The sequence below is a fragment of the Myotis brandtii genome, unplaced genomic scaffold, assembly GCF_000412655.1.
Source record: "Myotis brandtii unplaced genomic scaffold, ASM41265v1 scaffold115, whole genome shotgun sequence".
In the NCBI taxonomy this organism is placed as follows: Eukaryota; Metazoa; Chordata; class Mammalia; order Chiroptera; family Vespertilionidae; genus Myotis; species Myotis brandtii.
In genome coordinates, this window is record NW_005353967.1 from 19,891,295 (window position 1) to 19,906,957 (window position 15,663).

General features: G+C 32.8%; 1 protein-coding gene across 3 annotated transcripts in view; it reads right to left on the minus strand.

Moving 5' to 3' along the window:
- The window catches only part of HOMER1 (homer scaffolding protein 1), an 87,618-nt gene that overhangs the window by 22,394 nt on the left and 49,561 nt on the right, over positions 1 to 15,663 (minus strand). The gene's annotated exons all lie outside the window — the stretch shown is intronic.

The window sequence follows — 15,663 nt, forward strand, 5'->3', positions numbered from 1 at the left end:
TACTCTTCTATCCAGCCATACCACTGCCCCACTACCTGCCCTCTCCCTCTCTTTTTGATCTCTACTTTCATGACACTATTCATAACAGTAATTATACAGGTATTTGTTTAATTAGTTTTTTTGTTCCCCACTTAAGTTTAAACGCCATGAGAACAGAGATGTTTTTCTTGTTTGCTGATGTACCATAATGCCTGACACTTAAATATGTCAAAAGAATGTAAAAGGAAGTATGGGGCTCTTTGGGGCTTCTGAAGCACCCCAGGAATCACTACCTCTCATCATCACAGATCACTGTCATACTGCTTATGTAGTCTACAGTCTCACAAAGCTCCTCGAGGGCAATCTTACTCATTTTTTCCCAAACAGACATGCCAGATAAATGACTTTGAATAAATGAGTATTAAGATGGACCTACATGTGGATAATTGCCAGAAACAGCTGGTCATGCCGAGTTAGACCACTGATTGCTTTTGTGCGTGGCTCATGGAGATGTTACATATACAACTTACTAGTTAAATGACTTCCAAGCCATATGAATATATATATAGACATATGCATACATATAAAAACACTCCACAAGGATAATTGTGCCTCCCGTTCTCTGGACATGGTTTTCAGTTTAACATCTGGTTGAAATCATTGGTTTACAGTTTTAAACTCTTTACCATCAAATAAAATTTAGCACCTACTTTTTGAACCATTCAGGGCCTATTAACCATCTTTTTGCAAAATACTTGTGAAGCTATTTGAAAGTTTCAACTTGCTGCTCCCAAGGAATGACTTTTGCTGAGGCCCCCTCTAGAGGCCGCTAAGCTGCCTTAGCTTACATGCACATCTGAGAACTCTTAGGACAAGTGTTCTAAATGTTTGCTCATGCCATGATGGTCTGGAAACATTAAAGTTAGCTCTAAGCAGAAATAAAACCATTAGCCAGATACTTAGTAAATACCCAGATTGTATTCTTAACTATATTACTAAGCCAAGAAAGCATAGTATAAGTTTACTCACACAAATTACCCAACCTAAGATCCCCTAATAGTTTTCCTTTGCTTGCAGCTATATAATAAAAAATACTAAGACTACACATACACAAGTGTACACACTGAACTCTGTTAAGATATTTGCCAAAAGAAAGACATTTGCCAATGTAAATAACTATAAAATCAACATGACCATGTTGACTTAACCTAAATACATAATACATTCTTAAATGAATTAAATGCCTACAGACCTAATACTTATTCATGAACTTTAACTGCACATTTAAAGATTCATAACCTATTTTTGTGCCAAATAATAAATGAATTTTGTTAGCTATCATTTCTTTCAAGTTTGGTCTCCATACAGAGACTTAAAAATTTCTTTATGATAAATTAGGGGAAGATAGAAGCAGAGAATCAAAGGATTAGAGTCAAATTCTAATTCTGGTATCTATAGATTTTTGAAAGATTCCCTAATCTCCTTTCATCTCAGATTTTCGCCCTGAGAAATAGGGAAATTATATCTGTTCTGCTTCTCATAAGACAATTATAAAACAAAATGAGTAGAGATAAAACAATAAAAAATTATAAAAACATAGGTTTAGGTATAAACCCATCTACACCTAATCTTTAATGGTTGACTTCCATGTACACCATGCCACCTAATCTTTAGATGTACTAAGGACAGTGCACCTAGCCAAGCATTCAGAGTTCTAAACTGAAATGAATGGACAGTTATAAGATGATCTCTAGAAGGGAAAAAAATGAAAAAGAACAAAAATGCTATTTCTCTCAGTCAGTATCACTGAACTTTAGTGAGTTAAAGGCAAGGAGTATCCTTCCCTGGTCTTACAGGGCATAATGCTTCCTTCCTATAATTAGTCTACAATTGGTGTTAGACTGTGAAGTGTCACTCACAGGTGAGACATCAAGAACACCATTCCAAGTGCTAACTGCCTACACTATTATCTCCCAGACATAGCCATATATTACTTATTAAGTTGTAATATCTTACTTTCCCCCAAAACAGTATGTCAGACTTCACCATTTTCCATTGTTTCAATAACAGCTACTGGACAGAGCAAGTTTCTTTCAGTTTGCTGTTTTATTTTATACTGTTAAACTCCATTCCCAAGTATAAAAGATTTACGAAGTTTAGAAAATTTAATATTCATTATGGGGTTCCATCTGTAAGTTTATTAGAGAGCAGTATAGTTCAGAAATTTATCCATTACAATAATTCATTCAAGGACATTATGATGTTATGCTACCTCCTATGTTAGTGCCCTCATTTCAAATGAATCTATCGTTGAAAAGTAAGAACTGGTGGATCACATACTAGTATTTTGAATCCACAGTGCCATCTGGAAGGAATTTAAATTATGTGTGCACACAATGCGAAAGCACAGGACACAATACTTCTTGCTCCTAATGTGCTATGTAAAGAGGTAGCTAATTTGACTTAGGTAATAGATTCTTTTATGTAGCACAGTAACATATCGATGTTTTTAAGGATTATAAACTCAGCACTAAACCTCACGCCCAGCCACAGAAGACTACAAGAGGACATCTCATTCATCCCTGGACTACAGAGATGACCATGTTAAGATAATCAAGAGAAAGGGCCTTAGAAATCATTATTCACTCCCCTCTTTTACGTAATAGATGAGGAAACCAGTTCAGAGAGATGAAGTGATTTGCCTAAATGAACGCTATAGGTGGCACAATCAAAAGAACCCAAGTTCACCCGCTTTATTTTTGAGAGGGATATAATGGTAAGAATGTGTTTTATTTTTTAGAGATCAACAAAGTGATCACAAAACCACTATATTATACACATTTCCTCCCAGGAAATTATCCTCTCTAGAATTAAATGAGACTCAGGATGCATTCTATTAACTGTTACTCCCACAATAAAATGAGCACTGATACAAGATAGTCCTTGTAAGTTTTAAAGATCAGAAAAGTAATACTGTTAAGGTAATGACTAATACTGTTATATTTCTTCATTATTTCTGAGGCATATGTTCATCAACTTTAACATTTGCCTTCTATGACAGATTGATTAGAAGAACACATATATTAAACTAGATATAATCATATTTCAGAGAAAACGCACTCTTACTCTAGTATTAGTAATAACTTCTCAGTATTAGATTCCACTTTGGTGTTTAAAAAACAGTAGGGGCAATAGAAAACAGGTTCAGAAATAATTTTCAAAGAAGCTTCATTTTATTAATGGTTATACATAAAATTGATCAATAATTTCTTAATTTTTCTCAAACTAGCTCAAACTACATAGTGTTTTTCTCATTATTATGAGGTTAGAATTTTCAAAATATTATTCTTGCTGTGTATTCAAAGATATGAGCATTAAACTGGATAAAAAATAATATACTATGGACCAATTTACGTCATTCATATCAGTAGTAGATGTGAATGTATACATAAAACACTGCAATATGGGCAAATTATGAAACTATTGAAAAAGAGCAAATACAAGGACAAACTGAGTTAGCCAAAGAAAGGCTCCTTCTGTAGTTCCCACTGCTACACAAGTTAAATAAGTGAGTGGATTTTGTGACATGTATATGACAGTATGGAGCAGTAGGACCTCTAGTGCAGTGAAGTATACAAGGTTCATCTAAAGCTATTTATTTTTTAAAGTGAAGGATATTAAAAAAAATTCTGATTTCAAGTACTTTCTTAATCCCAACATACTTAACCTAGCACTATGCCCATTCTCATTTTTATAGTGTATAGAATAAGTTATAAAACAAACATTTAAATGATATGGTAAGAATACATTTTCTAAATTATTTGTTTACAAATACCAGATTATAAGCCCAAACCCTTAAATTCACACTGAATTGATTTGCCTTTTGATACTGTTACACAGTAAGAACAAAGCAGTAGAAAACAGACATCTGACTGCAATTTTAAAGTCTCACTGTGGAAGCCATTATCTGTTCACATACTATATCTAAGCTCTGACTTGCAAAAACCAAATTGATTGATTTATGTGAAATACAAAATGCTATACAATTACTTCCCATCCTAAGTTGTAAAAATAAAATTGTACAAATAAAAGCAAATTCTGCAGGCTATCAAGAATTTTCTATGCATGAATTTTAACTCATATTTTAAAATTTTTTCATTTATTTAGTATATGCAGATTTTCTTTCTGACTCATCAAATCTCTATTCCTACAATAGCCCTGTTTTTAATTAAAACATTACTAAGATTTCACTTCTACCTAATAACAGAGTTTTACTGTTTTTAATTGTCTGAATTCTGGTCATCTCTACACAAGCTTGAACCTCATTTCAAGATTTTCATTTTATTTCCTTAAATTATATCTATTTCATTGTGTTTTTCTTTTTTTTATTATTCATTTGAAATTGATGAGTTGAGTTACCTCTTATCTAAGAGAAATGAATAATCAAATCTCAACTAAATAAAAGGGGAAACCAGACACTTTTACTTTAGCACTTGTTTAATTATAACTGTATAAAAGCTTAGTTGAAAAAAATCAGTGCAACATTTCATACAGTAAAATTATTTACAAGGATATTCATTAATAAGTCAAATATAACTCCATTACTCATTTCCATTTCAATATACCTGATATCCATTCATAGCCATAGGAAAGCACTTTCAAATTTTAAAAGATACAAAATCTTAAGATTATAGATACTATCAGCAAGGAGACAGTCAAGAGTTATCAACACTACACTCTTAGAAACATTTAAAATTTGCCTCACAACAACCCTGTGAGGTGGGGAGTGAAGTGTTCTCATATGACAACCAAAGAAACTAGGATCAGATTACATGTAGGAAAATGGCTACATTAAGTTTTAAAAGAAATGGCATCTATGAACCAGTTCTACTTTGAAGTCCAGGAAAATTAGGTTGCTTAGTTTTTTCACTATCTTTATCAGGAATAATAGCTATTTTGATTTTCAAAAAACAAAAAATGTTCTTCATCAAGGGCTTTTGAGTCTTCTGAAAATTAAGTGGAGCAAATATAATAATAGTATTTTGCCAAAAAACACGTGATGCCATGCCAAGTCATTTTTTTTCTTCCAAGATATCTTAAATGCCATGTAGGCATACACAGGAATTCACACGGTTAAGTGTCTTCTTTTAAAGTATTACTTCTTTTGATTCTTCAAAGTTAAAACTGTGATGATTGTGTCTCTTAAAATTGTCTTGTTTCTTCCATGTTAGTTTCTCTCTCTATCTTGGTCAGGGACTACTTGCATGGTTTCAATTAGAATAAACTTCAGATCCTCTTCTTCCATGGGAAATGGTGACTCCAATAAGTTCCAAAACTAAAGGTGATCACAGAAGTCATCTACCAACGAAAATTGGTTGTCTCCATAGTAGGAAAAAAGTCCAATTGGAGAAATGATCTTTTCTGACTTTCAAAAAACAAAAAGAAAAAAACTATCCAGTAGGTATCAGAATGTAAGGAAATAAGGAGTCCAGCTTTTCCATTAAAAACAAAAATACTAATGGGAGAAACACTAGAAAAACTAGGAATGTTGTGGAACTTCTTCAACCTGATAAGGAGCATCTAAAAAAAAAAAAAACCCCATAGCTAATATCATACCTAATGGTAGAAGACTGAAAGTGTTCCCCTAAAATAAGGAACAAGACATGGATGTTCATTCTTGTCATTTCTATTCTGCAGTGTACTGGAAGTTCTAGGTAGGGCAACCAGTCAAGAAAATGAAATAAATGACATCAAGAATGGAAAGGAAGAAGTAAAATTATCTCTATTTGCAGATGACATGGTTTTGTATATAGAAAATCCTAAGGAAGCTACTAAAAACTATTAAAACTAATAAATTAGATTGTTAAGAAAATAATTCCACTAATAATAGCAGCAAAAAGAATAAAATACATAGGATTAAATTTAACAAAAGAAGTACAAAACTTATACTCTGAAAGCTAAAAAAAAATTTTGAAAGAAATTAAAGAAGAGCTAAATAAATAAGAAATCATCCCATGTTTATAGATTGATAGACTTAACATTGTTAAGATGGCTAGCCATCCAAATTATTCTATAGATTCAACACAATTCCTATCAGAATCCTACCTGGCTTCTTTGCAGATAATCACAAGCTGGTCCTAAAATTCACATGGAAATTCTAGGGACTCAGAATAGTCAAAACAATCTTGAAAAAGAAGAATAAAGTTGGAAGACTCACATTCCCAATTTTAAAACTTACTGCAAAGCTACAATAATAGAGACAGTATGGTACTGGCATAAAGATAGATGAATGGGATAGAACTGAGAATTCAGAAATAAACCCTCACATTTATGGTCTGATAATATTTTTCAAGGATGCCAAGACAACTCAATAGGAAAAGAATAGTCTTTTCAACAAATGGTGCTGGGACAACTGGATATCCACATGCAAAAGAAGGAAGTTGGGCCTCACATTATATAGAAAAGTTCATTCAAAATGAACCAAATCTAATTGTAAGAGTTAAAACTATAAAACTCTTCGAGAAAAACCTAAGTATAAGCCTTAATGACTTTGGATTAGGCAATGGTTTCTTAGATATGACACCAAAAGCACAAGCAACAAAGAAAAAAATAGAAAAATGGGACTTAAATAAAATTAAAAACATTTGTATTGCAAGAACATCATCAAGAAGGTGAAAAGACAATCCACAGAACTGGAGAAAATATCTGCCAACCATTTATCTCGTAAGGAGTTAATATCCAGAATATATAAAGAATTACAGCCCTAACCGGTTTGGCTCAGTGGATAGAGCGTCGGCCTACGGACTCAAGGGTCCCAGGTTCGATTCTGGTCAAGGGCATGTACCTTGGTTGCGGGCACATACCCAGTAGGGAGTGTGCAGGAGGCAGCTGATCCGATGTTTCTCTCTCATTGATGTTTCTAACTCTCTTTCCCTCTCCCCTCCTCTCTGTAAAAATCAATAAAATATATTTTTTAAAAAAGAATTACAACTCAACAACAAAGAAACAAACAGCCCAATTAAAAATGAGCTTTCTCCAAAGATTTACAAGTGGCCAATAAATACATGAAAAAATGCTCAACAACATTAGCCATCAGGGAAATACAAATCAAAACCACAGAGATATCACTTCCCACCTACTAGGATGGCTATAATAAAAAAGACAATACCAAGGGCTGATAATGTAGAGAAACTGGAACCTTATACAGCTGGTGGGAATATAAAATAGTGCAGCTGCTGTGCAAATGTGGAACTACCACACGTGCCAGCAATTCCACTTGTAGGTATATATCCAGAGAATTGAAAACGTATGTCCACATAAAAACTTGTACACAATGTTCATAGCAGCATTATTCATAACAATGGTGGAACTTAAAAAGTGGACACAGACTAAATGTCTATCAACTGATGAGTGGATTAGTACAAGGTGGTATATCCACACAATGGACTACTATTCGGCAATAAAAGGAAATGAAATATTTATAAATTCTACAACATGAGTAAACCTTGAAAAACATGCTAAGTGAAAGAATCCAGTCATAAAAGTTCACATATTGTATGATTCCATTGATAAGAATTTCCAGAATTGGCAACTCTACAGAGATAGAAAGTAGATCCTGGAGTGTGTGAAGGAGAAAAGGAAAGTGATTGCTAATGGGTACAGGGTTTTAGGGGAGGTGATAAAAATGTTTTAAAATGGATTGTGGTGATGGTTGCACAACTCTGTGAATATACTGAAAACCACTTAATTGTACACTTTAAATAGATGAATTGTTTAGATGTGAATTACATTTCAATAAAAATGTTATTAAAATATTAATGTGACTATTAACAGCTAAGTGATTCCTGTTAAAATTTAAAAAGTAAACTAAATACTCTTAATATTGGTATCTTTGTTAGTCCTGCTTGGTATATGATATAATTTTTATGCTAATGATCAAGTTGCACTAACTTATTTAACCCTTCCTATTATCTCACAGTAAAAATACATATATTTATTCACTCAACAAATTTATTCATTAAACTATATGGGATATCAAGAAATGTAACTCAACCAGGCTTAGTCCAGAAACTAAGAATCTAATGGGGGAGTTTAGCAAGTTATAGTAAATGTGTGTTGAACAGTGATAAAAATCAAGATGAGAAGTATCTGAAATGTGATACAGAAAACATTTCTGGAGTTTAATAGAAAAACAGCTGCCTCAACCAGCATGGACCCTGATGATCAGTGACTCTGGAGACCTACGTCTCTCGTCTAATCTAGCTATTAGCAAATAGTCATACTAAATGCCTCTTCCATGGACTTGCTTCCACTTCTGTAAAATGAAGTGGCCGGACTATGTCATAGCAAAAGTTCCTTCTATCTTCATAGTTCTAATATAAATGCTTAGACTTCATTTTTGGCCAGAGTAAGAAAATTAACTATTTTGTCTATAGTGGATATACGGCCAAGCTAAACTGTCAACGGAAAATGGCAAACTGATAGATAATAAGAGTAAATTATACATTTACTTTAACTGTTTAGTCATATCTACATTTTCCACACCCTACAAGGAAGGTGGTCCCAGGAGCATGACAATTTTCAATACATTTCAGTGAATTAACTGTCAGTTATTTTCATGTGAATATGGGGGGGAGAGGAGGGTCCTAATATATGGTGACAAGAGCAGATTTGACTTTGGGTGGTGGGCACACAGTGCAATATACAGATCTTGTAACATGGAAACTCACACCTGAAACCTATATGATCATGTCGACTGATGTCACCCCAATAAAATTAATTTTAAAAAATACAATTCTCAATTTAAAAAAATTCATTGTCCTTAATTTCACTTGTTTATAATAAATACCTGTGTTGACCTTTATAAGAGGTGAAATTTTTAAAAACACATTTTAGCAATAATTAGTTTAAAAACAAAGAATATAAATATTGTCTAATTCCACAGAAAATATACCATTAAATGATTTTGCACTGTTTTTTAAATGAGAAAAATTATTCTCAAGAAAAAGATAAAAATTATTCTATTAAGAAAAATGCACATTTTAGCATCTTTCACATTATTTAAGTACTTAGCATTGTTTATTAACACATTATCTTTAAAATTTCTTTGTACAAACTAGGAAGTTTTCAAGAAAATTAGGTAGTCAGTTAAATTCTTAAGTTTGATAACAATGACTGATTTTCAAGGAATATAGCTAGTTTTATATCTTAGCTTCAAGGTCTTATGAATCCATAGGTGTAACTTTAGCTGACAGTACCAAGGACATTCAGAACATATACTCAATTTCTGTGAAGTAAATTGTTTCATTCATGTGTTTATTGAATGTCTACCATGGATACACCAGGGATACAAATGAATAAAACACAATCCTTGCCCCAGAAGAACCTGAGAAGTTAATGTTAACCTCCATATGTCAGTTTGAAGGTAACAGGGATTTAACAGAAGAGGGAACATAATTCAGTCTGACAGCATGAAAGAAAGCTTGCCAGAGAAGGTGATGCTGGAACTTATAGAATATATACATAGGGGTTGACCAGTTGGTAGTCAAGTTAGAGGCAGAGGTCAGGTGGGAGGATGTATGGAGTGTGTATGTGTCTCATGTGTATATGCAGCCATTTCAAAGAAAAGGGAGAACATTCCAAAAACAAGGAAGCAGAGACTTGCATGCAAGCAACAGCATGGTTGTTTGGTTGTATGTGGAGGAGTACAAGCAATTCAGAGTAATTGCTACAGAAGCACAGATGATGAGGCTGGGAGGCCTCCTCTGATGACCATGGACTGGTCCACATACACCATGCCACTGAAATATTTTAAGAATGAAAATGACATGGTCGGGTTTCTGTGTTTGAGAGAATAACACCTGTCAGAGTAATATGTCAGCAAAGAGAAAATATCCAGTATTCCAAATCTGCAAGTCATATCTTCCCAAATACCTCCACCAGGAATTTACAAGGATATTATCAGCTAGAAATCCTTACCCTGAGCTAAACCATATATAAATCACAGATTCCATTTGAAAGTCTAAACTGGAAACCAGATGGGTCATCTAGTCCCAATCCCTCTGTATTTTAACATTTTTTTAAAAAATTATTGTTGACATTATTACAAATGTTTCCCATTTCACCTTCCCTTGTGCTCCCCTTCACCCTGCCCCCAACCCACACTATTATCTGTGTCCATGGGTTATGTATGTATGCATATATATGTTCTTTGGTTAATCTCTTTCCGTTCCCTCAACCCCCCTTCCCTCTGAGATCTGACACTCTGTTCTATGCACTGACCTATTTTGTTCATCAGTTTATTTTATTCATTCGATTCCACATATAAGTGAGATCATGTGATATTTGTCTTTAACTGGCTTATTGTGCTTAGCCTAAGACCTTTAATATCGTTAAATGAACCTCACCCATTCTACTTTACCACAGACCTCACAATTCCTTACTGTCATATTCACCACAAATTTCACACGTTTAAGTGGCCTGCTTGTCCTCTATGTTTACTTGTCCCTTACTATTCTAGTAAGAGGAAAGATGGAAAGCCAAATTCAAAGGAAGAACATTTTCCCTAAGTCTGAGAACAGAGCTGTCCATGTTCCAAACCTCCCTTCCACTGGAATCCCCACGATGGTCTTCTAAGAGCAAAATTGAAGGAAAAAAAATGAATTTTTAAATGCCCTCTACAGGGAAGAAGTCACAAATAACCTCTTGTGAATGATCACACCATTAACTCCAGCTGGTCATCTTGAAAACAGAAGTTGACAATCACAAGGGATGGACTGGTGAACATTCTTTGTCATTAATTCTTTGCCAACAATGTTAATGCCAAGAAGAAGGAGAAAGGACTAATCTCTATTGAAGGTGGTTAGTAATATCTTTATATCAAATGAATAGTATTTTTCTTCTTGCAAATAACCTATATCTATAATAATAAAAGCATAATATGCAAATCGACCGAATGGCCGAACAGCAGAACGACCTTCTGGACAAAGCCAGGGCTGCGAGGGCTGAGGCAGCCAGGGCTGCAAAGGCCTACTCTTGTACTAATTTCGTGCATCGGGCCTCCAGTTAAGTTATAATGCATGAAAAAAAGCTTCAGCAATTTTTTATGCTTTCTTCAAAATCTTTTCAGACATCAGATGAGAATAAAGGTTAGTTCTTTAAAAATTCAAGATAGGAAATTTATACTTCTTTAGAAAACTAATAAACATTCTTGGTCACTAAACTATATTTTTTATTGCATCTTGTTTAAAAATGTACAAATTGCTTTTCACTTCCTAGAGAATGTATAAGTGTATATGTTACCAAATTACTAGAGCACTTTCTTATAAAGTGTTATCTGTTCACAATGATGATACAGGAAACTCTGACATCTCCAAATGGTTGTGTTACAATCCCTCACAAACTATCTTGGCCTTCAAATTAACTCTTAAAAACCTAATCTAATTCCTGAGGGTTAGGGGTGGATGGTACTTAAGTCAATTGGAACTGCAACAATAAGAGGAATCCTACAACTTATAGTTTTCATCTGCAATTGTATCAATGACAAAGTGCTTCTTGTGATATCAGTCCCAGCTTTACACACAAAAGTTATCTGCCAAAATCATTCCTATTGTATTTCATATCTATAATCGTACAAGTTTTCTTCACTATTCATAAAAAAGAGAGACAAATGGCAGAGCTGTTGAGAGTATAGTTCCCCAGGGCTCTTCACAGTCATTCACTTTTTTCCTCTTTGTATCATCTTTGAAGTACAAACTGCATTTGATTCAAGATAAAGCACTTTTTAAAATTTTAACATGTAACTAAATGACATGTAAAATTTCCAATGAAATTTAGTTTTTGAAACTGTAAAAGGATCCCTAAATCAGTTTTAAAATAGTAGCTTTCCAAAATTCTGATAATGAAGAAATCTAAAAATACAAATGGAATGAACCCAGCCAGATTTCATAAATTTTAGTAATTTGTAGTTATGCTGATTTAAAGAAAAATCAATATATTAAAAAGTAATGTTTCTGCATACATCCTTTAATAAATACTTTTTGGAAACATGTAGTGGCAGAAAAATCTCTTAAACACAATAGACGATACATGCAGTACCCCCAAAATGCATAAACTCTAGCAGCACCAAGAGACTCTATCATCTAAACATTACAAGAATTAAAATATAATCAGTGCTTAAAATAGCCCATTTTTCATTCATATAATCAAACTATTATTAAAATTTATCAGTACAAAAATAGTTTCACAAGCTACTAATGTCTATATATCTGTTCAGAATGCTCAAATATGTAACAACAGTTATTTGTCATATTTATCATATATTACTGTATCTCTGAGGGTCATAAATTTATAATACACAAAATTAATAGTTTTAGTTTTCAATACTATATTTCAGTATTATATTCTAACAGCATGAGGATGCTATAAAATTAACTATTTCCAAGAGAATTTTAAATAGCTTTAAATCTTAAAAACAAAAAATCTTAGAATTTATTATTATTAAGAAATAACAAATAAATTTCAGAATTCCACAGAGTTGATGCTATGAAGCAAATAACAGTCCCTGGACTAAAAGAACAAAACCTTCCCCATATGTATATGCTAGTCTGTTAGTATATAGCTACTTTATTTAGTATATAGCTAACCTAAGACTACTGTCTCAAATGATATCCTGAACATTCAAGTGAGCCACAGTGTATACCTGCACAGTCTCAAAAGGATATTATCATTTAGTTTAAAAAGTAATTTTTAAGAAAAAAATGCCATTTAGATATAATTTAATATCATTTCCCATAAGAAATTAGTAAGCGTTTTCATCCTCATGATCTACTTCTTTTTCACATCCTTAAACTTTAAAAGCACTTAAGTAGATATTAATTTATTGAAACTTATTCAACGAGAATGTTTTTGCATAGTTTATGGCAAGGACATAAAACAGTACTATAGCACTTGACTGAGGAGTATTGAGCAGCCCATTCATTTTAAAATTTAGTTATGATGTATAATAAAAATATAAGAAATGAATAATTCAAGTAACCCTATAATGCCACTGAGTTAGAAAATAAAAAGTTGTATTAGCTTCATAAATAACTTTTATAAAAGTTCAAAAGTAATTTTAAAGAAGTATTTGTGGATGAAATTATATGTCTGAGATTTGCCTTAAAAATAATCGCAGAAGTGGAAGAGTCTGTAGGGATAGAAATGAAACAAGAATGACCATTTTTTCATAACTGTTAAGACTAGGTGATGTATGTGTTCATGGGAGTTCATAACAGTATTCTCTCTTTCATATAATTTTGAAAATTTGGATAGATTTAAAGAGTAACAAAAATGTTTGCTTATATCTTAAAGCTAAGTGGTATTTTTTTGAAAATACACAAAGCTAACAGAGTTTGTAAAGAACAAACTATAATTACATTACTAAAATGTTCAGGACCAAATGAAAATCAGGGTCTTCTTTTGATATGTTAACTCATGAGATTAAGGCATCAATTCTGAATTCTAAGAAGAGCAGAAATTGGCTAGCTAAGTAGCTATTACTATAATCAACTCTTAATTAACTTGACTGACTAGATCACTGTTCCCTATATCCTTCCTTTAAAAACAAAAACAAATAATAGAGATTTTAGCATTATGCTCCCTATTTATTAGTAAAATAGTATCAACCAGAACAGAAAAATGTTGGCAAAATATTTTTTTGCTATTCATTCTTTTCTGTTAAAATAAGTACGTACTGAGTAGGGAATATAGTCAATAATATTTTAATAACTATATATGGTGTCAGATGGGTACTAGAGTTATGGGGAAATCACTTCGTTATATAAATGTCTAATCACTATGTTGTACACCTGAAACTAATATAATATTGAATGTCAACTATAATTAAAAAATAAAAGGAAAACTTTTAATGTACTAAGGAAGAAAGACAAAATGGTCTAAATAAGCCTTAAAACAGATTTTAATTATCTTCCAGTGATCTTTTCTCTACACAGGATAATAAGAACAGTTAATCAACACATATAAATATGTACATTACTGAAACAAAATTTCTACTCTCTTTTTTTTAAAATCCTCACCCGAGGACATGCTTAGAGAGATAAAGGGGGGAGGGGAGAGAAGGGGAGTGGGGAGGAGAGAGAGACAGAGAGAGACATCGATTGATCGTCCTCTGCATGAGCACCAATAAAAGGGGGGAGGGGAGAGAAGGGGAGTGGGGAGGAGAGAGAGACAGAGAGAGACATCGATTGATCGTCCTCTGCATGAGCACCAATAGGGAATCGAACTGCAACCCATGTGCATGTTCCAACCGGGAATCGAACTGGCAGCCCTTTGGTGCACTGGATATTGCTCAACCAACAAAGCCACTCCAGCTGAGCTAAAGTTTCTACTCTTAATGTGAGCTTTACTCTGATGTTTCCTATTTGGCTTTATTATATTTCATTTTTCAGAATGCCATGAATAACCTAAATTAATTTTAAATTACCACAGTTTGAAAAATCCTAGATTATATAATCTCTGAGGTCTCTCCTGATATTTTGGGATTCTAACATTAACTACAATATACATCATCTTTTGTCTCCGGTAGAAATCAAAACAAGGTCAGAGAATAAGTCTAAAATCCTATAGCTAAAATGTTTTTACAATAATAAGAAAACTATAAGATTATGTAATGCTTTTAACACAATTAAAAGCTTAAATTGACCTGTTAAGTTTCACTTTCAGAACTCAAATATCTCCAGGGCTAATCATCTGATTACCAATCCCAGTTAGAAACTCCAAATACCAAGGATTAGCAAAACAATAAACATTCAGAAAACTTTTGGTTCATAAAGTAAACTAGAAATAGCATTTATAAATATTAAATAAAGAAATTCTATTTCTAAATGCTACACTATTCAATGCACATGACTTGACTGTTGCAAAGAAATCAAGTTTATAATTATACTCAGTGTAGTGAAGTCTATTTATTAAGTGGATATATTAAATATAATTTAATAGGAAAGGACATTTTCCTCCCTCAACATAAACATTTTTTTAAATTGCATACTAATCACATTGATCTTTAATTGTAATTGCATATTTTAAAAACCTGAATGTTTTACAAATCACAGTCTTCAGATCAGAACTAAAATTTTTCATGTGTTCAGTCATTTTTACAGCTACAGAAAAGAGAACATGCTTAATCTGCAATAGTAAAGCATGATCTCCATGATAATTCCAAGATATGTCTACTTGTGCAAATTAGCATTTTTTGGAAATAAATTAGAATAGCCTCACTGTCAAATAGTTTCTATCCATTCATTCCTTTAAAAAAACCTTACCTAATTTCTTCTTCCTGAGCCTGACCATGAAGTCCCTCAATGTTAGTCTCTAATATGTTCAATCCTATGCCCCTAATATCCAACAAGTTCAGTCAAAATTAAAGGCTCTTATAAAAAAGAGTTTGGAATATCTCACTTCACTATTCTTCTGAATATGCTGAAGAATTTGATTTTTAAAAAATTGGTCCAAAAAGAGATGCACAACAAGGAAAATTGTTTTCTTAATTTCAATGAAAACTACCCAGTCAAAAATTGCCAAAGAAGAGTAAAAATGAACTTTAAGACATCGACTGACAGGTATTTGTTTACATTTGCAATAATGCAGTTTCATAGACCTTTTTACATTCCCAAAATCCCACAATAT